Source organism: Procambarus clarkii, chromosome 15 (genome assembly GCF_040958095.1).
Source record: "Procambarus clarkii isolate CNS0578487 chromosome 15, FALCON_Pclarkii_2.0, whole genome shotgun sequence".
NCBI lineage: Eukaryota > Metazoa > Arthropoda > Malacostraca > Decapoda > Cambaridae > Procambarus > Procambarus clarkii.
Window position 1 is genome coordinate 38,857,620 of NC_091164.1, and position 26,440 is coordinate 38,884,059.

General features: G+C 44.1%; 1 long non-coding RNA gene across 1 annotated transcript in view; it reads left to right on the forward strand.

Moving 5' to 3' along the window:
- Positions 1–616: 616 nt before the first annotated feature.
- The window catches only part of LOC138364937 (uncharacterized), a 39,466-nt gene continuing 13,642 nt past the window's right edge, over positions 617–26,440 (forward strand). The window contains exon 1 of the long non-coding RNA XR_011228633.1: positions 617–4,698. This is a non-coding gene — a long non-coding RNA (uncharacterized lncRNA). The remainder of the gene's footprint in view (positions 4,699–26,440) is intronic.

A 26,440-nucleotide genomic window follows, 5' to 3' on the forward strand; every position in this document is an offset into this window, starting at 1 on the left:
CAACTTCGATCACCCCTTATCGCTGAGCAGGTACTTCTTGACCCGACCGCGTCCCAGGTAAGACTGTATTATAGATTATCTGTTAGAACCTGCCCAAAACGCTTTGGGTACTAGTTGAAAATGAAATTGAAATAAGTTTATTGATGTAAAATACACACAAAGGGATGAGCTAGGTAGCTCAAGCTATTCTCACCCCGTTCAGTACATCACTGGGTACTAGTGACTTCACAAGAACGTAAACACAATGCTATGTACCCCCAAAAACCCAATGTACCTTTTTGAATATATATAAATAAATAAATAATAATAAATAAATAAATAAATAAATAAATAAATAAATAAATAAATAAATAAATAAAAGTGAATATGAAACTCTTGCTGGTCAACTCTGCGCATGTAGTGCATCCACTACGGGAGAGCTGTTTCCTTCAAAAAGTATAATCGTGTTGACTTATGTTTAAAGAAACAATTCCAAGTACATTCTTTGATTGAAAAACATGAATATAAATACAAGTGTTAATTGTAAATGACCAGTTTTAAACAAAAATAAGCAGTAGGAAAAATGATAAGTGAAACCAGACAAAAACATTGGAACGCTTAGGTGATAAGAGGGTAAACAACCGCCGCCATTTTAGCAGCACCACAGCCGGTGTTGTCCAGCACGAGCATTAAGGGAAAACCTTGACACAAACTGCACCTATCATAAAGAAGAAGCACCACCATTGACCGCCAAGTGCTCACATCAAGTCTAACTCTAAGAAACAACACTCAAGCCTTGACGCTTCTCCCAACATCCGGGGGAGAAAACCTTCACACAAACTGCACCTGTCATAAAGAAGATGAAGACTCACCAGTGTCCACAGTGTCCGAAGGTATTCACCTGTCATCAAGATGTGAAGCGTCACATGTTAGTGCATTCAGGTGACAAACCTCACGAGTGTCCAGAGTGTGGGAAGAGATTCACCCGTCCTGGAAGTGTGAAGACTCACATGTTAGTGCATTCAGGTGACAAACCTCATGAATGTCCAGAGTGTGGGAATAGATTCAGTATTCTTGGAAGTATGAAGACTCACATGTTAGTGCATTCAGGTGACAAACCTCATGAATGTTCAGAGTGTGGGAAGAGATTCAGTATTCTTGGAAATATGAAGACTCACATGTTAGTGCATTCAGGTGATAAACTTCACGAGTGTCCAGAGTGTGGGAAGAGATTCAGTCGACATGGACATATGAAGACTCACAGGATGGTGCATGCGGATGAGAGACCTTTTCAATGTGCTGAGTGTGGCAAAAAATTTAGAGAACGTGGAAATATAATACAGCACTTGTTAGTGCATTCAGGTGACAAGCCTCACGAGTGTCCAGAGTGTGGGAAGAGATTCAGTCGTCTTGGTAATATGAAGAGGCACAAAATGATACATGCAGATAATAGGCTAAACACTTAGAGTGTGGAAGGTAATTAAGAAAATGTTGAAGGATAATGAGGCACATACAGGTATAGTAACTTAACTTTAATCTAACAGTGTGCTATCACAATGTCAGTTGGATGTTCTTCAAAGGTAATTCTATTTTGTTTGAGGAATACACTTCACCATGAAAGGTAAAGATCAAGATATTTTATTATATTGTTCTTTTATGAAAGTTAGATGACCAAGCAAGAACTAGAGAAGCTGTCACTATAGGAAAATTCAAAATTGCTTATATGTATAGAAATATCTCTTTAGTTTAGCAAAGATAAATCAAAGCTTTAAATGTTTTTCTTCATATTTATGTAAATAATAATGTGCTTTCTGTTTTTGTTCTGTGTGAAAATTTATTTAAAATGTAATATACTCTGTAGCTAAGTTATGGACATTATTGTTGTAATATTATTTAGCATTGGTGCTGGTGAAGAAGACAGTCTGAGATGTACTTAAGATGAGACCATTTGATTGATAGGGAAATGTAGGTTAATCAAGGAATTTTCTCATCAGATTCATATGCAAACTGATGTCTATTTTATATTTTTTGTTTAGGCATATTTATGAATAATACTCTTGATTATAAATATTTCACCGAAGAGTTTATTGAAGGCAGATTGCCATTTATAACTGTCAGTCAAGTTAATATGAAATTTAAATTTATATTACTCTAGAAATTTACATCACTCTAAATTTACCAGAAATTTATATTACTCTAGCCTAACTTTATCAGTTATGCTGTAATTGTCTTGGAATAATATTTTACCCGATTTACCTGAGGGCCACTAACCCTAGTGGCCTCGATAAAAATGGGAAGCTGGCAGCTTGTTGAAGGTTCCCTTCCCCCCCCCCCCATTTTCCTTGATTTTCTCCAGGTATATTTTGAAATTCAGCACATTTTGGTAGTTATGGCGTTGGCGGGTAGTCAGTTCCATTGATCAATAACCCTGTGGGTGAAAAAGCCTGATTCAAAGTTGTATTAGCTTAATTAGCAATAATATTATCCTGATTCGTATAATCCTCTGTCAATTATATTATCCAAACTGGCAATTATATTAATTAAGATGATTGTGAATTACATAAACCTTACTGGCAATTATATTAGCATGACTGTCAATTTATATCAAACAGATATTTATTTATGTTGTGGTGCTCGTGGGTTCTATTACATCTATCAATTGAGAGCTTCAGATCAGGATTAGCATTTAGGAACAAGGTTTTGTACATGTAAATAGCACAAGAGAATGTGTAGAGCGAGTGTATATTTAGCATGTTCAGGGATTTAAACAGAGAGGCTGTGTGTTGTTTGAAGACAGTTTTATTGTTCTGATAGCAGATTTTTATTGGGTGGTGATGAGCATCAGGTAATTTGCAGTGGATGAATGAACCCCATGCACAGATACCATATGTTCACATACCAACCCTAATTTTCAAAGAAACCTCTAGGTTTTTAGCTCCAGCCATTTCATTGCTCTACAACAAATCATTTGAACTCCAAACCTTTCCTGATATTCTAAGGGAAAAAAAAGCAAGGAGTAACCTTAGTCCATTAAAGTGTCAATCTCACTGAAATCAACAATTATAGACCAATATCAACTCTGCAGATTTTGTCTAAAATATTTTAAAGAGTTAATCTACAAGCAGCCTTAATCCTATTTAGCAAAACAAAATTTACTTAGTTCTTGCCATAATTGTTTCAGGCCCAAAAAAGGACCAATCATGCACCAATTAGTATGATTAACTTTATATATGCAGCTCTTGGAAGAAATGAGTACCCTTGTTCATTTATTTGTTGACCTACATTAAGACTTTTTTTACACTGTTAACACATTAACTTTCTTAAATTACAACATTACGGAGTAAGAGGTTAATCCCTCCAATACCTACAGTCTTACCTTAGTGACAGGCTCCAGTATGTCTTTGTGAATGATTCCATTTCACCCACTCTACCTATTAACACTGGTGTTACACTGGGCAGTATTCTTCACCCTCTCGTCTTTCTCATCTCCCCCTCCCTTTCCAGCCCATTGCCATCATGAGGGGGCTTGGTTGGCAGATGCTAGAATGTAATGCTCCATGAGACAGTGTCCTCTGTCCTTTTGAAGCCTAATGCTCTTGCTGCCATCTTCGCTAATTGTGCTGAATACTTTTTCCTATTAAGTTTAATTTTTCCTTCCCAATTCTCCTGTTTAATTGCTATTTCCTTGTGACGTTTTGCAATTCTTGATTATTCTTTCTTCTGTTTTCTTCTGTTTAGACACCGGGTTTTTGGGGAGGCACACCCTCTCACCCGTAAAACTGTGGTACTCGGCATTGTCGAGCAAGAGGACACCTTTATTGTCAATCTTTTCCTTCATTGCTGAGCCCAATTATATCGTGCTGAGCTTCCATTATATCTTGACGGGCTGTTGATTCCTATGGTTGCGATTGTAGGGCGTATATCTACAGTGCACCCCTAGGGGGGGGGCCTTTGTCTTGTTGGTTGTCCTATCCTCTAATTGTGGCTCCATGGTTCGTATGGGGCCGTGTTTGTTGATGAAATGTTTACTCATTCATTTACATGCTGATATCTGACCCTCTTTTTAACTTCTAAGACGTTAGGGGTGGGAGACCAGGCCCCCAAGTCAGACTGTGATGGAAAGCTGGGCTCTGTAGCCCACACTGCATTGGTCCCAGATCAGGCAGCTCCTGACTCTCCCTGCTTGATGGGGTTCTGGGAGCTCTTCTACTACCTGACTTGTGAGTGCTTGGTCCACCAGGTCCCAACTACCCCTATCTGTTCCCCCTCCCACCTCTGTGGCAGGGTTGAGCCCCAAGCTCCCAATGATTACCACCTCATCACATGGAGTGGCTCCATCTCTCCTTGTAACAACTGGGCCTCTTTGTCCCCCCCCCCCCCTCTTACTGGGGGTGCTCGGTGCTGTTCCCTCCGCAGTTACACTTACACAATTCCTTCCAGTTCTAAAACGTTCCAAGCTTTATTGGTTCTGCTACATAGACTAAGTATTTTGATCTTAGTCATGTTGATTCTACTCGTCCTGATGATTTATTCATCCATAAACACCTAGTTGATTTGGTGGATACTTTTGTCATTTTTATCCCCTCGCCTACTGATACATGTTTCTTTGCAGCGCCTTCTCGGGAAGCAGCTGTCTGCTTAGCCTCGTTGTCCTGCATTGGGAAACCTCGGTTCAGATCGGAGAAGATGCTTCGAGAAGACTTTTCAAGTGTGGCTCAGGTATGTCTAATTTGGGGGTGCTCTCGTCTCTGTATACTCTGTCCAGTATCATTCCTATGGTTGTGTCGACTGGGACTTTGGTAAATAGGGATTCAACGTCCAGGGAAGCGATGATACCATCGGGCTGGGTAGATTTAATCAATTCTAGGAAATCTGCTGATGATTGTAGACTAAACTTACTTGGAGTGTATGGAGTTAGGAGTTCATTGAGTTTTTTTGCCAGGTGATAAGTTGGGGTTGGTATTTGGCTGATTATAGGGCGTAGTGGGTTACCTGGTTTATGCATCTTAACATTGCCGTAGGCATATCCTAAGCCATAGTCGCCTTGAAGTTTATTGAAATGCACACTACCTTTCTTTGCGTTGATTGCTGTAATTGTTTTGTTTACTTTCTGCTTAAGGTCTTCTACGGGGTTCCTCGTGATTCGTTGAAATTTGGAGTCGTCACTAAGGATGTCGCTAATTTTGTTCATGTAATCATGGGTAGGAATCAATACATGTGCTGCTGTTTTGTCGGCTTTTCTTATTAGAGAAAATATATTAATTCAGGAAAACTTGGCTTATTAGGCATATCGGGCCTTGCATAGTAGGCCGAGAAGTGCATTCTGGCTACTAGGTACGACATATATATGTATATATAAATATGTCGTACCTAGTAGCCAGAACGCACTTCTCAGCCTACTATGCAAGGCTCGATTTGCCTAATAAACCAAGTGATTTCTTTATTTTCAATAAATTGTTTGCAGTTAGTTTATTTGAATTGATATTATTATATTATATTAAGGGGGCGTCTGAGTATTATAGTGAAAGTTGTTCAATGTCAACCAATATTAATTTTCTAGTTGTATATGAAAAGTGCCTAAATTGTCCCAAGTTTCAGTACTGCAGCGTAAATAGAAATGGAGTTTTTTTTTTGTTTTTTTCAACGTTTTTTACACATTTTCAAGTCCACACTTCAGAACACACATTTCAGATATAATTATTCTGTCACACTTTTCTGACACATTAGCATATAATAAAGGATTTGGGGCTTTAGAATTTCCAAAACATCTTTAGTTTTCCTAATACAAATGTTCAAAGTTCCCCAAATTTTGTTTGCAAATATGTCATGTTTGTTGCTATTATAAAATCAATAAATGAACTTAGAGAAAAATGAAAGCCCCCCAATGTAGAGACATGCCCTCCACATATACTGTGTAAGTTTCATGTAAATTGAATAAAAAAGGAATCAGTTTTGTAAACGTTTGTGTCAATTGAAAAAAAACAGAAATGAATAAAGTCTAAGGTTCTAAAATCTGTGGCTGAGGTTGACATCAACCAATTTTCTCCAAAATTAGCATCCTTACAGATAGGCTTACGTACAGTCAGGTGTGTAGTTTGATGCAAATCGCCCCAAAAAAAATGAAAAAAAAATATTAAAAAAAAAAGAAAAAAATCCTTTTTTTTTTTCTTAAATTTTTTTTCCAATTAAACTAATTATAATATTTGTTTAATATATGCTATTGTGATAGCAAAGAGTCGTAGTTATGATTTCAGTTGACACTTTTGATTGATAATCGATTTTGACCATTTTTGCATAATTTTCACAACTACAATATTTTTTTTCTCCCTTCCTATTTATGCTACGATGCTGAAACGTGGACCAGATGAAACACTTTTCATATAGAACCTGTCAAAAAAGTTTGATTGAAATCGAACGAGTTTTCATTTATTGCATTTTTGGGCAAATTGGAACCTAATGCCCCTTTAACATAAATTATTGACGTAGTTGAGTTTGTTTAGGTTAGCTTAAAATAGGTTAGGTTAGGTTAGGTAGGGTTTGTTATGTTCAGTCATATATCTACATTAGTTTTAAGTCAAATATATACAAATTAACTCATACATAATGAAATGGATAGCTATATTATTTCATAAGAAAAAAAATAGAAAAATATATAATGTCAGGAAAACTTGGCTTATTAGGCAAATTGGGCCTTGCATAGTAGGCCGAGTGCTGCGTTCTGGCTACTAGGTACAACATATACATATATATATATATATATATATATATATATATATATATATATATATATATATATATATATATATATATATATATATATATATATATGCAATTGACGATCACAAAACACTGATCATTTTATGCGGAAAATCCACAGAGAAATATGAAATGAGGTGAATGTTTCGGCTTTGTTAAAGCCTTTGTCAACACCAGACTGACTCAAACCAGTCATTCAAACACACCAGTCAGTCTGGTGTTGACAAAGGCTTTAACAAAGCCGAAACGTTCACCTCATTTCATATTTCTCTGTGGATTTTCCGCATATATATATATATATATATATGTCGTACCTAGTAGCCAGAACGCACTTTCTCAGCCTACTATGCAAGGCCTGATTTGCCTAATAAGCCAAGTTTTCATGAATTAATATATTTACTCATAATTTTTTTCTTATGAAATGATAAAGCTACCCATTTCATTATGTATGAGGTCAATTTTTTTTTATTGGAGTTAAAATTAACGTAGATATATGACCGAACCTAACCAACCCTACCTAACCTAACCTAACCTATCTTTATAGGTTAGGTTAGGTTAGGTAGCAGAAAAAAGTTAGGTTAGGTTAGGTTAGGTAGGTTAGGTAGTCGAAAAAACATTAATTCAATGAAAACTTGGCCTATTAGGCAAATCGGGCCTTGCATAGTAGGCTGAGAAGTGAGTTCTGGCTACTAGGTACGACATATATATATATATATATATATATATATATATATGTATATATATATATATGTCGTACCTAGTAGCCAGAACGCACTTCTCATGCCTAATATGCAAGGCCCGATTTGCCTAATAAGCCAAGTTTTCATGAATTAATTGTTTTTCGATGACCTAACCTACCTAACCTAACCTAACCTAACTTTTACGGCTACCTAACCGAACCTACCCTATAAAGATAGGTTAGGTAGGGTTGGTTAGGTTCGGTCATATATCTACGTTAATTTCAACTCCAATAAAAAAAAATTTACCTCATACATATTGAAATGGGTAGCTTTATCATTTCATAAGAAAAAATTTAGAGAAAATATATTTATTCAGGAAAACTTGGCTTATTAGGCAAATCGGGCCTTGCATAGTAGGCTGAGAAATGCGTTCTGGCTACTAGGTACGACATATATATATATATATATATATATATATATATATATATATATATATATATATATATATATATATATATATATATATATATATTATATATATACAGTACAACCTCGATTCAACGTACCCCGATTCAACGAATCTCCGGCTAGTTCGCACACTTTTCAGGCCGAATTTACTCACCCGGTTCGACGAACAATGGTTCGCCGAAGCGAGGGATGTTCGGATTTGCTTACGATGTCCAGACAGAGTTCACAGACTGGTGGAAAACTTTCCCATTCTATAACAGATTACAATTAATAATTCTCTCATATGACAAGTTGGATCACACAAGTGGATCACACAAGTGGACCACACAAATGGACCATACATGTGGACCACAAGTGGTCCACAAGCTTACGATTTTGGGACAGAGTTCACAGAGTGGTGGAAAACTTTCTCATTCTATCACAGATTACAATTAATAATTCCTTCATAAGAAGTTGGATCACACAAGTGAACCATATGAACCAAACACCAGCCAAAATGGTCCACACAAACACCAGCCAAAATGGTCCACACAAACACCAGCCAGAGTGATCCACACAAGTGAACAACTGAGTTTCCATGATTTTCGTTCACTGATTTGGGGCACACGTATCTTTGTACATTAATTTAAAGGATGAAGCGTGATTACCTAGCTACATGTGGTAAAATCTCCTTATAGACATTTTCTGTGATGAAACAAGATGAGTGAGGGTGGACAGATAAGAAAATACTGTACTGTAAACCTCACTTTACAGTGAGGTTTCATTCACTTTCGTCTGTGTGTCGTCATAGTTCAGTGACCCATGACTTTTGAAAGTTTCATATTAATAAATAATTTCTAAAACCAGTGTTTTAATAGCTTTTTATTATCCTAATTAAACTAAACTAAATAAAACCGAAAATATGCTGTAACATGATAGACATCTGCTCTTTGAGAAATTACTGTATGTTATTGGAACAACTCTAGCGTGAGTGGACGGGTCTAATCCCTGTACACTCACCATGCTTGTTTCATCCCGCCCTCCCTCTCTCCCCCTCCCTCTCTCCCCCTCCCTCTCTCCCCCTCCCTCTCTCCCCCTCCCTCTCTCCCCCTCCCTCCCTCCCTCCCTCTCTCCCCCTCCCTCCCTCCCTCCCTCTCTCCCCCTCCCTCCCTCCCTCCCTCCCTCCCTCTCTCCCCCTCCCTCCCTCCCTCCCTCTCTCCCCCTCCCTCCCTCCCTCCCTCCCTCCCTCCCTCCCTCCCTCCCTCCCTCCTCTCCCCTCTCTCTCTCTCTCCCTCTATCTCTATCTCTCTCTCCCCCTCTATCTCTCTCTCTCTCTCTCCCCCTCTATCTCTCTCTCTCTCTCTCTCTCCCCCCCCCCCTCTCTCTCTCTCTCTCTCTCTCTCTCTCTCTCTCTCTCTCTCTGTCCCCTCCCATCCCCTCCCTCCATCCATCCCCTCCCTCCATCCATCCATCCCCTCCATCCATCCATCCCCTCCCTCCATCTATCCATCCATCCATCCATCCCCTCCCTCCATCCATCCATCCATCCCCTCCATCCATCCATCCATCCATCCATCCATCCATCCCCTCCATCCATCCATCCGTCCCCTCCATCCATCCATCCATCCCCTCCATCCATCCATCCATCCCCTCCCTCCATCCATCCATCCATCCATTCATCCCCTCCCATCCATCCATCCATCCCCTCCCATCCATCCATCCATCCCCTCCATCCATCCATCCATCCATCCCCTCCATCCATCCCCTCCATCCATCCATCCATCCCCTCCATCCATCCATCCCCTCCCTCCCTCCATCCATCCATCCCCTCCCTCCCTCCATCCATCCATCCATCCATCCATCCATCCATCCATCCCCTCCCTCCATCCATCCATCCATCCCCTCCATCCATCCATCCCCTCCATCCCCTCCCTCCATCCATCCATCCCCTCCATCCATCCCCTCCCTCCCTCCATCCATCCATCCCCTCCCTCCATCCATCCATCCATCCCCTCCATCCATCCCCTCCCTCCCTCCATCCATCCCCTCCCTCCATCCATCCATCCATCCATCCATCCATCCATCCATCCATCCATCCCCTCCCTCCATCCCCTCCATCCATCCCCTCCCTCCCTCCATCCATCCATCCATCCATCCCCTCCATCCATCCATCCATCCCCTCCCTCCATCCATCCATCCATCCATCCCCTCCCTCCATCCATCCCCTCCCTCCATCCATCCCCTCCATCCATCCCCCCCCTCCATCCATCCCCTCCCTCCCTCCATCCATCCATCCCCTCCCTCCATCCATCCATCCATCCCCCCTCCATCCATCCATCCCCCCTCCATCCATCCATCCATCCCCTCCCTCCCTCCATCCATCCCCTCCCTCCATCCCCTTTCTCCCTCCATCCATCCAGAATTGAAGAAACAAATCAAGTTAAAAAAAAAAAGTTAACTGGGTCAGAGTTAGGGTTATCAGCGAGTCGGTCCCTTCACCACCACCGACACACCTCCCCCCCCACCCCTACAGCCCACACACACACACACACCCTCAAATCATCCATCCCTCCCTCCATCCTACCATCAATCCATCTCCATCCTCTCCTTCCCTGCCTCCCTCCCAAGCTCTGCCTGCCTCCCTCCGTGCCTGTCTCCCTCCGTGCCTGCCTCCCTCCCTGCCTCTCCCTTACAAGCTCTGCCTGCCCACCTCCCTCCCAACCTCCCACTGATTTGTGGCAGACGTATCTTTGTAAATTAATTTAAAGGCTGAAGCGTGATTAGCTAGCTACATGTCGTAAAATCTCCTTATACACATTTTCTGTGATAAAACAAGGTGAGTGAGGGTGGACAGATAAGGGAATACTGTTCTGTAAACCTCACTTGGTTTTCCTTCGTCTGTGTCGTTATAGTTCAGTGACCCATGACTTTGAAAGTTTCAGACTAATAAATCATTTCTAAAACCAATGCTTTAATAGCTTTTTATTATCCTAATTAAACTAAACTAAATAAAACCGAAAATATACTGTAATATGATAGACATCTGCTATTTGAGAAATTATTTGTTATTGGAACAACTCCAGCGTGAGCGAGTGGACGGGTCTAATCCCTGTACACACCATGCGTTTCTCGTTTCAATTCGTCGCCACAGTTCAGTGACTACGGCTTCGAAATAATAAAATTAATAAATCATTTAATCAATGGTCATTTAACAGATGATGAGATTATACAAAATGTTACTGGCACTGTTGACGTTCCCAGCACCAGCACAGCCGTACCCAGCACCAGCACAGCCGTACCCAGCACCAGCACAGCTGTACCCTGCACCAGCACAGCCGTACCCAGCACCAGCACAGCCGTACCCAGCACCAGCACAGCCGTACCCAGCACCAGCACAGCCGTACCCAGCACCAGCACAGCCGTACCCAGCACCAGCACAGCCGTACCCAGCACCAGCACAGCCGTACCCAGTACGAGGACAGCCGTACCCAGCACCAGCACAGCCGTACCCAGCACCAGCACAGCCGTACCCAGCACCAGCACAGCCGTACCCAGCACCAGCACAGCCGTACCCAGCACCAGCACAGCCGTACCCAGCACCAGCACAGCCGTACCCAGCACCAGCACAGCCGTACCCAGCACCAGCACAGCCGTACCCAGTACGAGGACAGCCGTACCCAGCACCAGCACAGCCGTACCCAGCACCAGCACAGCCGTACCCAGCACCAGCACAGCCGTACCCAGCACCAGCACAGCTGTACCCAGAACCAGCACAAAAGCAGCTGAAGCCAACACAGCAGCAGCGAGCACCAGCAAAGCTGATGCAAACATCTAAAAACATCGTGTGTGAAGTGAACAATTAGAATAAGTGTTAAATTCAAGTGTGTACATAGTGTTAAAATTAAAGTTGCAATAATTCTAATGTACAATAGTTTTCAAGAACTGTATTGTAGTACTCAACATACAGCAAAACCACTTTTAATAATACAGTGCTAACGGCTTAATGCACTGTAGTACCTATTTACTGTAGAGCATTCACAACTTCACAAAACTTCAAGATGGACATAACTCCAACAATAAGGTAAATACATGAATTACAGAATTTTTAGTAGAGTAGTAAAATATAGGTACAGTAAGTAATATGATACAATGCATTTTTATTGTGTACAAGAAAAAAAAAAAGACACTGACGCAAACGCCTCTTGAAGGTCACCTCTTGCAACAAATCCAACGCTCCAACGAACTGGGGGTGGTCCCATATAGTACGTTGAATCGAGGTTGTACTGTATATATATATATATATATATATATATATATATATATATATATATATATATATATAGGGATTGCCCCAATAGATTGCCACAAGGATAGTAAACATATCCTTGAAACCCAAGGCCATTCAATGCTCCAGATTGATATGTTACCCGACCTCCCTCGTGGGCATCCTGGCCAGTCTCTTTGCGTAATGAAGATCACGTTTGATAGTAGGTCCCTTCCGTCTTCCGTAATTCTTGCTGGTGTCAGATGCTCTTGAAGGAGCATCTGTTCTCCTCCCCTCTGCAATAGGTGCTGGAAATTTGGGCATGATCGCTTCAAATGCACAAGTGCCGTGTCTCTATGCCCCTTGTGTGGATACTCAGGTCATTATAAGACAGTGCTTTTCTTCCCAAGCTCACTGCATCAATTGCAGTGATGCCCACCCTACCTTCTCCCGCACATGTGTGCAATACAAATTTGAGGAAGCCATCCTCAATTTGAAACATCAGAATCATTTATATTTTCTTGAGGTGAGACGCCAAGTACACCATCTTTTATGTTCCTATGGCATGTCTTATACTCGTATATTGCGTTCCACTTGTCGCCCTCTCCCACTTTCTCAGTTTTGCAACCGTTTCTTTCTTAGCAATGATCGTTCCATTCCTGGTATAGCACTGCTTGATAAAATTTGGGTTTTGTTTGCGAATATGATGCATTCTGTAGAGGAGGATCAATGCTGCTTGGGTAGGCATTCATTAACCCTTTAAACCGCGGAATACATACATATACGATGGGAGTAACTTTCCCGAACACCACGCAATACATACATGTACAATTAAGGGTCTAGCGCACAATTTTATATGCCCCGTGAGGGACAGGGGCAGCTATAGTCCAGCCACAGCTGATAGTAAACAGACGCCACCTAGAAAAAAATGGTGGGGTAACATATCCTCATGTGAGAGCTTCAGTTCTGAGTGAGCCACCAAGGCTGGCACACGCAGCATGAGCTCACAGCACTACTGTTCAGCTTGTGACCACAGCATCGCCTGAAAATGTCAAATATATATATATATATATATATATATATATATATATATATATATATATATGTACATGGTATTATTTAGCGGTGATAGTTTTACAGAAGACCTCCTGACTGTGATAAAAATGACCATGATTCTGATAATAGCAGGATTGTGGTGATAATTAGCACTGTGGTGGGAGGAGTAATCTTGGTGGGGAGGGAGGTAGCATTGTCTGCTGACTCAGTGTGGCCACCTTTTACTGTCTGCTCTCACCCACTAAGCTGCTCAAACCAGCTTAGTGGTTTGCTATGGTGAACACGAATGTAGATACAGTGGTACCTCGAGTAACGAATTTAATCCGTTCCATGTTCGGCATGTAAAACGGACGTCATACAAAACGAGTGTCCCCCATGTAACCAGTGTGATGCACTGTGTTTATTGTGAAATTCCCCCAGTGTGCATGACATCAAATGTTCCCCCAAAATATAATTTTTCTTTGTAAAATGATAAATTACCATCCCTGAACATGTCTATGTAAAAATAATTACCAAATTCCACTTACTTTGGCTGTGAGGGCGTGGACAAGGTGCGCTGTGACGTCATCAGGGCCTGGTCGCCCGTGTGTGAAGCTCTCAGACACGGTCGCGGAGGCCACTCAAGCACCGCGTGTTGCCACAAATATATTTTCAAATATTTTTTCTATGCATTTCCAATGCGGTTTTATTTGTTTCTTTTATCGTATATGATGCATATTTGTGACCTTTACAATATGTATACAGTAGAATGTTCATAATTTTCCATGAAACTGTGATACATGTGTCAGTAATGTGTCCACAATAAATGTTTATTGTCACAATATTACGTGGTAAAAATTCACTAAAATTACAATATGTACAGTTTCACATACTATTTACACAGTAACACACTGTATTACACACTCAGTACTTTGGAGTTGCGTAATAGTCAATGAAGTAGTCCATGGTACACAGCGCGACTTTGCTCTCCTTGCACCAGCTACAGATAGATTTTTGTTTCCTGTTTCATCGTTCTGTGTGCTTGCAAATAATGCACTCGCGTGCACCCTTGGCTTTAGTACTTGTAGGTGATATGTAGCCAAGCGTGTAAAGCATAAAGTAGTATTGAAACGATTATAGGAAAAGCTCAATTTGTAAGGTAGTCTTGAAAAGATCGCTTTGTAAGGTCCCACACAGGAAGAGATTCAGCTAGCCTCAAAGAGTGTCCATCAGTCAGGAAGAGATTCAGGTATTCTTGAAAATATCAGTGAACACCACCACCATGGAAGCCGCTAACACTGTTCATCTATGCTACTTGTATCAGATGCATCATCACTGAACGCAGAAAACGATTCATCTATGTATCATCTATATACATTAGAGATGGCAAGGGTGGGGCTCAGAGCTACACCTGGATACGCTCGCTGTATCATCCTCATAGGTGCTGTATCACTGGCATCCGACCGTTGTGTTAAGCCCTTATTGCGCCAAGCTTCACCAATGTTATGACCCTTATGTTCTTCACACAATAGGGTCTGAATTGCTCCGACTGAGCACAGTCTATCAACACCGTGTGGGACAGGTGTTTGAGAGCCAGAGGCACGTGTGCTACAAATGGTTGCTCACGCAGTACTAACCCAGCCAGCAGCCCTAGTCTTTCATATTCGTTATAGCAAAAGGTTCGTTCAGTGTTTGTTGGGTAGGCTGCTCCATTATGACAATCTTTCTTTGTTTCAAATGTGTTCCATTTGTTTTGTATTTGTCACTTACGTCTCAATAATGGAGCAGCCTACCCCACAAACACTGAACGAACCTTTATGACATTTGTCCATTTTTCAAATTGTTTCAACAGTTCTTTTATGTTTCGTTTTTTTTTTTTTTTTAAGAAACATGGAGCAGCCGACCTGTAGACCACCGAACGAACCTTTTTGACATTTGTACTGGTTTTCAAAATTCTTCATTTTTTTTTATTATTTACGTTTTTTGTATGTAAGAAACATGGAGCAGCCTACCTGCCGACCACCAAATGAATCTTTTGCTATAAGACAAATGAAAAATAAATATTGAACACATTTGAAGAAAGGAAAATGTCATAATGGTTTATTCAGTGTATGTAAGGTAGGCTTCTCCATTATTGAGACAAATGACAAATAAAAAACAAATGGAACACATTTGAAACAATGAAAGATTGTTATAATGGAGCAGCCTACCTGCCGAACACCGAACGAACCTTTTTGACATTTGTTGTATATCAGACATTTCATTTCTTTTTTCCTACAAAAACGTCAATGCTTTGCAACATCTCAGCAGTCACCCTTTTATATCCCAGCATCATTAGCATCTTTAAACAAGAACAACATAATTTATGTGCATCGTCGGAGGCGTCTAAGAATGTGCAAGAAGCAGGGCGACCCCACCATGTGGTGTTGACGTTACTCAAACCAGCGTTCGTCATACGGGACGATTTGACGCCGATCGACGTTCGACGATCGACGTTCGTTACCCAAAATATTCGTCTTTTGGGGCAATCGTTATGCGAGGTACCACTGTACTGAATCTGTTTAACTGCATCTGCGAGTCGTCATCTGTCCCTAAGGACTGGCTATAGGTGGTTGTTTTTCCTATTCGGAAACCAGGGTCTCTAGGGACAGCTCCTAAGGACATCTGCCCCATTGCCCTCACGAGTTGCGTCTCCATACTCTTTGAATGTATGTTCAATGTCGGTATGATGTGGTTTTTGGAACACTATTGCCACCTCTCCCGTTCTCAATTTGGCTTTCGCAAGTGTCAAAACATGACTGATGTCTTGATGAGCTTGGTGGTCTATATTCATACTGCTTTTGCTAATCTGTTGTTGCTGTTGTCCTTTTTTGACCTGGAAAAGGCATACGACACCACCTGGAGATGGCATACTGTATTCTGTCCCAACTCTGTTACTTTGGCCTTCGTGGTAATCTCCTTCTCTTCCTACAAAGCTTCCTCTCTAATCGTTCCTTTAGAGTGAGGGTTTGTACCATTCTGCCTCTTTTTCGGCAATACGAAGGTGTACCCCACGGTAGTGTTCTGAACACTTGCTCATTTTCCTGGTTGCCCTCAATAATCTTTACTCCCTTTCCTCTGGCATCTTCTCAGCTCTCTGTCAGCGATCTTACCCTTCGATGTCGAGGTGATGAATTGCCTTTCCTCCAACTGCATCTTCAACTTGCGATTGATGCCGTGTCGTCCTGGACAATCAATCATGGCATCAAGTTCTCCACAAGTTCTCCTCAAGTTCTCTGACTTTTACTCGGAAGTAGGTCATTCTTCGTCCCCCTTAGTCGCTTTATGGTAATCCCCTTTTGTGCATAGATTCTGCTAAACTTTTGGGGTTATTCTTTAACACTCATTTGTCTTGGTCTCCCCATATCTCTTACCTCTGAGTTGAATGTTTTAAGGTCCCTATCTTACTTAAGGTAAGTTATACTTCCTGGGGAGCTGATACGAGCACGCTCCTCTCTCGTACTGTCTAAACTCAATTATGGTTGTCGTGCTTACTCATCTGCCTCTCATTTTACTCTTTGCTGTCTTGATGCTCTGCACCATACTGGGTTATTCTTCAGCCCTGGTGCCTTGCGTTCGTCTCCTACCCTAAGCCTGTATGTCGAAACAGGCATCCTGTCTCTACAGGATCGCTGTGATGGCTACTGTCTTCGCTACATTGTGCAATCCCTACAACACCCTCCTCACTTTCACTTATGTCGTACTTTTCCTTGCACACTTTTCATCACACTCCCGCTCTATTTCCGACTTCACAGATGGGTGAAAGTCTGCAGATGGTGTAGCCTACTCTGTTGTTTTTCCTGACCACACCTATGTGTTGCCTGCCTCCAGAGACTAGCATCTTCACAGAAGAACTTCATGTTATTTTGTATGCTCTTCGTCAACTGCTTTCTTGCTGTCACTTTTTCTTTGTTGTTGTAGTTAACTCTCACAGTGCCTTTTCATTGCTCTGTAGTCATTTAATCCAGTTCATCCTGTGGTTGTCGAAATTCAACATTGTCTGTTTCTTATCTCCAGCAGATTTAAGACAGTGGAGTTTTGCTGGGTCCCAAGCCATAATGGTGTCCTTAAATGAGTGTGCAGACTTTGTCACTAAGGAGGCTCTCTGCACTTGCCCCATCTCCCGTAGAGGTGTTCCTTATTCTGTCTTGCATCCAGTTATTCATTCTTGAATCCTTGCCCGTTAGCAGGGTTGTTGGTCTTCTGTTACTCGGGACAAACTGCGTTCTCCTAAAGGTAGCATGTCCCCTTGGCCTTCTTCCTACTACCGTAACCGGCGGTGAGAAATGGCTCTGACGAGATTCCGTATTAGCCATACATGTTTAATTCATAGGCACTTAATGGAGCGCCTCCCTGCTCTTTATTGTTCATATTGCATTGTCTCTCTTACGGTCGTACACATCCTTGTCGAATAACCTGACAAACAGGAGGTGCGTATGTCTTGCTTCCCGACAGTCCCTCACTTGTCCCTCGATAGAATCCTTGATGAATCGGATACCTTTGATATTGTATTTTATTTTATTTATTTATGTACAAGAAGGTACATTGGGTTAGAGAGAATACATAGCACAGTATTTACAATCTTGTAAAGCCACTAGTATGCCCAGCGTTTCGGGCAGGTCCTTAATCTAACAGATAATTTTAAGTAGGTAAATTCTAGCAGAATTAATAAAATGATAACAGATACACTGCAAGAAAAAAAATGAGATGAGAGAGAATAGTAAGTATATTAAAGCACATTGATATATTAAAGCTCTGGTTGATTACATTGACAACTTGATTGGTAATTTAAACAAGATTAACAGACACCGTACAGCAGATTGATAGCACATATAAGAAGACAGTAATGATCACATTGGTAAAGATGTTCGGATTGGGTACAAAAAAATAGGGAGATTGGGTAGCAATAGATACAGTGCAATTTTAAAGCAATAAGGTAAAAAAACTATGCAGATGAGATTAGGTACTTTTTAGTTTTGTTTTTGAATGACGCAAAAGTTGGACAGCTTTTCAATTCATTAAGGAGTGAGTTCCATAGACTGGGTTCCTTTATTTGCATAGAGTGTTTACACAGATTAAGTTTGACTCTGGGGATATCAAAGAGATATTTATTTCTGGTGTGGTGATAATGAGTCCTATTACATCTGTCCAAGGAGAGTTTCAGAGCAGGATTTGCGTTTAAGAACAGGGTTTTGTAAATGTAATTGACACAAGAAAATTTGTGGAGTGAGATTATGTTTAGCATGTTAAAGGAGTTAAACAAGGGGGCTGAGTGTTGTCTGAAAGCAGAACTTGTTATTATTCTGATAGCAGATTTTTGCTCGGGGATATCATTTGCCTTATGTGCTTTTGTTCTCGAATTGGCATTCTTAGTAATATTTACCATTTTTTTTATATTCCACATAGTTAATGGTGCTTCATAGCCTTCCCGGCTTGGTGCCCTCTTTAGATAATTACTTACGTACTCTTTCTCATCTACATAAATGAAATTCCAAATGTGTCAATTCCTCAAGCCAGTTTTATTTGCTGTTTACACAACCCTCATTTTCTTAAATCAAGAATTGGCAATATCCAGATTGGTAAGAAAGTAGATGGCAAATTCCATGAAGTTCTTATTGATAACAAGCTGAATTTCCAGTGCCACATACAAAATATAGCTAAAAAATATTTCAAAATCACTTGGCATTCTTTTCTAAATCAGATAATATGTACATAAATAAAAAAATCAAATGTTTATTCAGGTAAAGTACATACAAGGGGAAAGAATCCCTGCAACAAATCTAACATTGAGAATACTTTGTTTCGACCAATACTTTGCAACAAATCATTGAGAACTGGAAGTGGGAAACGATCAGGTATTGTTACTCTGTTAAGCTTGCGATAATCGATTACAGGTCTCCAAGTCCCATCTCGCTTTGGTACAAGAATCAATGGAGCGTTCCATGGCGAATTACTTGATTCAATTACATCACTCTGTAACATTTCTTCTACAAGTCTATCTGCTTCTGCTCTCTGAGAATGGGGAAGACGGTAAGCTGGTACATAAATAGGCGTAGTTCCTTGTTCAAGGGGAATTTTATGTGTAATGAAAGGAGTGAGACCTAATTTTTCTCCTGGTAGAGCAACAACAGCTCTATTCTTGTTCAAAATTTCCCCCTCCCCGCTCAGCTCGTTGTCGCCGTCTGGGGGCTTAGTGGGCGGCTGCCGGAGTGTGATGCTCCTTGGGGCAGTCCTCTGTCCTTTTCTAGCCTTGTGCTCCTGCTGCCGTCCTCTCCAATTCTGCTGGGCATCTTTTCCTTTTCCTTCTGTTTCGTTTTTCTCCCCCCTCTTCTCCTATCTGCTTGCCGTTTCCTGCCGACCTTTTGCTCGTTCTGGTTCTTCCCTTGGACTTCTTCTACTTTGACGCCCGGGTGCTTGAGGAGGCATACTCTTGCACCCGTAGAACTGCAGTACCCGACGTCGAGAGCGAGGGGAACCTTTTATTGTCAATCCCCACTTCGTCACTGAACCCGATCTCGACGGACTGTCGGTTTCTTAAGGTGGCGTTTGTGGGGCGTATACTCGCGACGCACCCCTAGGAGGCCCCGACAAGATCGGCGATAGCTTCTTGTTGGGTGTCCTGCCTCTAATTGTGGCTCCATGGTGGGTGTGGGGGCACATTCGTGAGTGAATTCGTAATTTCGTCAAGATGATAACCCCTGTTTCGGCTGCTTCTGGCTTACCTTTTCAGGCTCGTGGGGTGGGCGACCAGGCCCCCGAGTCGGTCCATATTGGAAGACCGGGCTCTGTAGCCTCCGCTGCATTGGGCCCCGACCTTGCTCCTCCTTTGGCCTCTCTGACTCCTTCCCCTGGCTCCCCTCCCTCCTCTGTGGTTGGGTCGAGCCCCAAGCCCCCAGTGGTGACTACCTCGTCCCCTGGCGCGGCTCCTTCTCTAGTTGTAACTACTGCGCCTTTTAACCCCTCTCTCTCTGGGGGTTCTCACCGCCGTTCTCGTCACGGCCGCCCTCGCTCGATTTCTTCCAGTTCTGCTACCTATCAAGCCTTGTTTGGTCCCGCTTTGTGGGCCAAATATTTTGATCTCCTCCCTCTTGATTCTGCGCCTCCTGACGATTTCTCCCTTCATCGACATCTCATTGATTCCGTGGATGCCTCCATTACTTTTAACCCCACTCGTCTCGGTACGCGTGTCGTTGCTGCTCCTTCTCAGGATGCTGCTTCCCGCTTGGCTGCCTTATCCTGCCTTGGCGAGACCCCCGTTCGGGTCTCGAAGAACGTTCAGTTGAATGCCAGTGTTGGCACTATTTTGCTCCCGCCCCATGTTGCGACCGGTGTTCGGGACCTACGCGACTGCCACGACGATATTCGACATATCCTCGCTGCCCAGGGCCATTCTATTCTCCAGGTGGACACGTTTACTCGTCCCCCTCGTGGTAGTCGCCGTCAACCCCTCCGGGTTGTGAAGATTACCTTTGATGGTAGGACCCTTCCACCCTCTGTCATTCTTGCTGGTGCCAGGTGCTCTGTCCAGGAGTACATTCCTTCTCCTCGGCTCTGCAACAAATGCTGGAGGTTTGGGCATGGTGCCCTCCGCTGCTCCGGGACTGTCTCTCTCTGTCCTTTGTGTGGTGGCGAAGGTCACTCTAAGTCGGAGTGCGCTTCTCCCCAGGCTCGTTGCCTCAACTGCGGTGAGGCCCATCCTACCTTCTCCCGTGCGTGTGTCCATTACAAGCTTGAGGCAGCCGTCCTCAACTTGAAGCACCGGGAGCGTTTATCTTTTCCTGAGGCGAGGCGCCAGGTTCGCCGGCTCCCGCCTTATGCTAATATCTCTTATGCTCGCGTGTTGCGCTCTTCCTCTCCTCGTCCTTCCCGCCTTCCTCAGACTCACAACCGTTTCCAGGCCTTGGACCCTGATGCACCCGCTGCCCCCTCCTCTGTCCCTTTGGGTTCTCTCCCGAAGGATCCTCCTCCTGGTCCTCTGTCTGGGGTTCCCCTTCCTTCTACCCGGTCTGTCGTGTCTTCTGTGTCTCCTTCCTCGTCCCCCTCCGATCCTCCTTCCCATCCTCTTCCTCCATCTATCGGCTCTCCCCGCCGCCTGTCGGTGCGGGCGGATGTCCATCGCTCTCCTAACGGCCGTCGTGTGTGCTCTCGTTCGGCTTCTCCTGTTGAGACACTGGAATCCGTTGCCCGGTACGTAGTTGCTGGGACACCGGTCTCTTTAAGTCAGAAGCGTAAGCCTGGCTCCTCTCCTTCCTCTTCCCCGGCGGGTAAGAAGGCTTCGCTTTCTTCCTCAGCTCCTCCTTCTGGCTCTGTTGCTCCTTCCACTCCCGTTTCAGTGCTTGCGCCCCCTGTTCCTGCTATGGAGGTTTCTTTGGCCCCTGCTTCCCTTTCGGTTGCTGCTCTTGCTGGGGTGCGCCCCTCTCTTTCTACTCCCCCTCTTCCTGCTGCTGTCCTTGACTGCTCCTCTCCGTTGTCTCCTCCTCCTCCTCCTCCTCCTCCTCCTCCTCCTCCAGACCCTGCCCGCCCACCTCTGATCTGTTCTCCCGTTTCCTTCCCTCCGTCTTTGCTCAGTTTACCCATGCCCCCTAACCCTGACTTTGCTGACCCTGATCCCGACCCTGATATTCTTTAACGTGCTCTGTTGGTCTTTCGCCTTTGTTTCTTCCTTGTTCTCTGTTTTTGTCCTTTCTCTTCTCGTCGTTGTCCATTCTTCAATGGAACGTTTGAGGTTATTACGCCAATTTCCTCGAACTCCAACTTCTGGTTTCGCGGTTTTCGCCCCTTTGTGTCTGTCTCCAGGAGCCGATGCTTGGTGCTCGTCCGGGTCGTTTTCGTGGCTATTCCTTTCTCTCCCCCCCCCCAGCCATTGCTGGGGCTTCTAATTCTTCTGCTCTCTTGATTCGGGCTGATGTTCCCTTTGTTCCTTTACTTTTTTCTTCGCCTCTCCATTGTTCTGCTGCTCGTATCTTTGTGGGGAAATGGTACACAGTTTGTTCCATTTATCTCCCCCGAGTGTCCCGCTCTCTCTTCCTGATTTGAAACACCTCCTAGACTCCTTGCCGGAGCCTGTGCTCCTGCTGGGTGACTTCAATTGTCGTCATTCTCTTTGGGGTGACGTTCTGACGAATACCCGGGGTCGCCTCCTTGAGCCGTTTCTCCTCTCTTCTTCCCTGTCTCTTCTGAATTCTGGTGAGCCCACTCATTTGGACTCTCGAACTCGCACCCTTTCTTGTCTTGATCTTTCTCTCTGCTCTTCTTCTCTTTACTTAGATTTCACATGGCAGGTTCTTGATGACCTCCATGGAAGTGATCATTTCCCCATCCTTGTTTCCTTTTTCTCTTTTCGCCCTTCCCTCTCTTTCCCTAGGTGGCAGTTTGCTAAGGCGGACTGGACCCTATTTTCCCTCAGTGCTACTCTCTCTGACCTCTCCCTTCTACCCCTCTCTCGCGCTCTCCTCCTTTTTCATGACACTGTCTTCGACGCTGCCCTCCGCTCTATTCCTCGCTCTTCCTCTCGGGGTCCACGGAAGTGCGTTCCCTGGTGGAATGCGGACTGTGCTCGGGCTGTCCGCTGTAAGCGTGCAGCCTGGAAGAAGCACCGCCGTAGGCAGACGACCGATTCTTTTCTTTTCTTTCGGAAAGCGAGTGCGGTGGCCCGTAGGGCCATCCGTACGGCTAAACGTGAATGTTGGGCATCTTATGTCTCGACAATTACGTCCGAAACCCCTCTGGCCCAGATCTGGAAGCGTATCCGCAAGATAGCGGGTAAGTTCGTTCCCGATGTTTCACCGGTCCTTCACCTCCATGATACTCTTGTGGCGGACCCATTGCAGGTCGCTTCCGAACTGGGTTCCCACTTTTCTTCTGTTAGCTCTGGTCTTCATCTTCCCCAATCTTTCCTTCTTCGTAAACCTGTCCTTGAGTCTCGTCCTTTAGATTTCTGCACTCATCTTCAGCTTCCCTATAATGATCCCTTCTCTCTCTCTGAACTTCGTTCTGCCCTGGCCCTCTGCGGTTCTACGGCGGCGGGCTCCGATGGTATTCATTATGAGATGCTTCGCCATCTCCCTCCGAGCACGTCTCAGTATTTACTGAGTCTGTATAATCGGATCTGGGAGTCGTCGTCAGTCCCTGAGGACTGGCTCGATGCCGTTGTCCTCCCTGTTCGCAAACCGGGGTCTCTGGGTACTTCCCCTAAGGACTTTCGCCCTATTGCTCTCACAAGTTGTGTCTGCAAACTCTTTGAACGTATGGTTAACGTTCGTCTGATGTGGTTCCTGGAACACCATCACCTCCTCTCCCCTTCTCAATTTGGTTTCCGCAAGTGCCGCAGCACGACAGATGTCCTGGTGAACTTGGAGGTCTATATACGTACTGCTTTTGCTGCGAAGACCTCCGTTGTTGCCGTCCTTTTTGACCTAGAAAAGGCTTACGACACCACTTGGCGTTATCATATCCTATCTCAACTTCATTCTTTTGGCCTTCGTGGTCATCTCCCTCTCTTTCTCCGCAGCTTCCTCTCTCGTCGTTCCTTTTGGGTGCGCCTTGGTACCGCTCTCTCTCCCTCTTTTCAGCAATACGAAGGTGTGCCCCAGGGTAGTGTTCTGAGCACTACTCTTTTTCTGGTTGCCCTCAATGGTCTTCTTTCCTCTCTTCCTTCTGGTGTCTTCTCCGCTCTCTATGTCGATGATCTTACCCTTTGTTGTCAGGGTGATGATTCGCCTCTCCTTCAACGCCGGCTTCAACTTGCGATTGATGCCGTGTCGTCTTGGGCCACAGGTCATGGCTTCAAGTTCTCTACTTCTAAGACTTGTGCCATGACTTTTACGCGGAAACGGGTTGTTCTTCGTCCCTCTTTGTCACTTTATGGTCATCCCCTTGAATACAAAGATTCCGCGAAGCTTTTGGGGTTATTCCTTGACACTCGTTTGTCTTGGTCTCCCCATATCTCTTACCTCTGTGTTGAGTGCTCTAAGTCCCTTACCCTCCTTCGGGTCTTGTCCCATACTTCTTGGGGGGCAGATAGGCGCACTCTCCTTGCTTTACATTCCTCTCTCGTCCTGTCTAAGCTCGATTATGGTTGCCCTGCTTACTCGTCTGCTTCTCCTTCTACTCTTCGCCGTCTTGATGCTTTGCACCATACTGGGTTGCGCCTCAGTTCTGGTGCCTTTCGTTCGACTCCCGTCCTTAGCTTGTATGTTGACACTGGCTTCCTGTCTCTCCAGGACCGCCGTGATCGCTACTGTCTTCGCTATCTTGCGCGGTCCTTGCAACATCCTTCCTCTCGTCTCTGTCGTGCTTTAACTTTTACCCCTCCTGCGGTTCCTGTTCCTCTTCACCACCTCCCTCTTTCTGTCCGGTTATCTCGCCTGCAGGATTCTCTTTCCGTTCGTATTTCTGATGTTTCTCCTCGTGTTGTTCCTTCTTTGCCCCCGTGGAGGGTCCCTCTTCCGCGGTTTTGTACATCCTTGACTCGTATCACTAAAGCTTTTACCCCTCCTACAGTTCTAAAACGCCTTTTCCTCGAGCACTTTTCTTCTCACTCCCGCTCCGTTTCTGTCTTCACCGATGGGTCTAAGTCAGCGGACGGTGTTGGCTACTCTGTTGTTTTTCCTGATCGCACTTATATGTGTCGCTTGCCTCCGGAGACTAGCATCTTTACAGCGGAACTTTATGCTATTCTCTATGCTCTTCGTCTCCTGCTTTCTCGTTGTCAGTCTTCCTTTGTGGTTGTTGTTGACTCTCGTAGTGCCCTCATGGCTCTCGGGTCCTTTAATCTGGTTCATCCAGTAGTTGTCGAGATCCAGCATTGGCTGTTTCTTGTTCACAGTAAATTTAATGTCGGTTGAGTTTTGTTGGGTTCCCAGCCATATTGACGTGTCTTTAAATGAGCGTGCGGATGCTGCCGCTAAGGAAGCTGTCCGCTCTTGTCCCATCTCTCGTAAAGGCATTCCGTATTCCGACTTTTACCCGGTTATCCATTCCTCAGTCCTTACCCGTTGGCAGGCTTCTTGGTTGTCTGTTACTGGTAACAAGCTACGTACTCTTAAATGTTGTGTTTCCTCGTGGCCGTCCTCCTTCCACCGTAACCGGCGGTGGGAAACAGCTCTAGCGAGGTTGCGTATTGGCCATACTCGCTTAACCCATGGTCACTTGATGGAGCGCCGCCCTGCTCCTTATTGTCCTAGTTGCATTGTCCCTCTTACGGTCGTGCATGTCCTTCTTGAATGTCCTGACTTCCAGGACGAGCGTGTGTCTTGCTTTCCGACCGCCCCTCGCGGTCACCTGTCCCTCGATAGAATTCTTGGTGACTCGGATACTTTTGATGTCGTTCGCCTTATGCGTTTTTGTTCTCGTATTGGCATCCTTGGTGATATTTAGCGCCCTCTGATTATTTTGCGTATTTGATGGTGCTACATAGCCTTCCCGGTTTGGTGCCTTCTTTTGATAATTACTTACTTACTTGTTCAAAATTTTCAAAAGCTGAGCCACAGAGTCAGGAAAATCAGTAGGACTGAGGTGTTGCGCTTGCACCTCTGGCTGAGATCCCTGTTCTCCTGGTGTGAGTGTACAAACAGTATGATCCATGGAGACATCATCCACAACTCGCACCGGTAACGAGTAATGGGCAAAATCTACAACATGGGTACCAGACTGGAGATGGATATCAGCATTACTTGTGTTTGCGATAAAAAGTGTGACAGTACCATCCTGCACTGTGTGCCAGGAGGGTTCAACAAATGTACCATTCACTTTACATGTTTCACTTTCCGCAATCACATCCGACAACTCAGGCACTCCCTGAACCTTAACTCTTATTCTGGTGAGAGAATGAGGGTGTAGTACAGTGTCAGTAGCCGTGGAACCACTGACTTCAGAGATGAAAGCTGCCAGGCGAGCGAGACAACGGGAATCCGTTAGGGCGTCCCCTTCCAGAAAGTCCCGATACTCATTCTCCTTAACAACTGCACAACTACTATGCTTCAATCGAGTGCCTGTTTTCTCGGGTATGCTACCACGACAATGATCTGACAACCCTACGCTAGCAAGGCGGGTGTCAACAAAATTAACGTAATCTGATTGAAGGTTGAACTCGTGGCCCTGTCGATACATGCTACACAAGGGTATGACATGGTCTTTGATACTTATGTTCCAACGATGGGGAAACAATGCAATATTTTCATCAATCATGGTGTACAGACCTAAGAGAATGTCTCCAGGAAAATGAATAATGTCAACAACT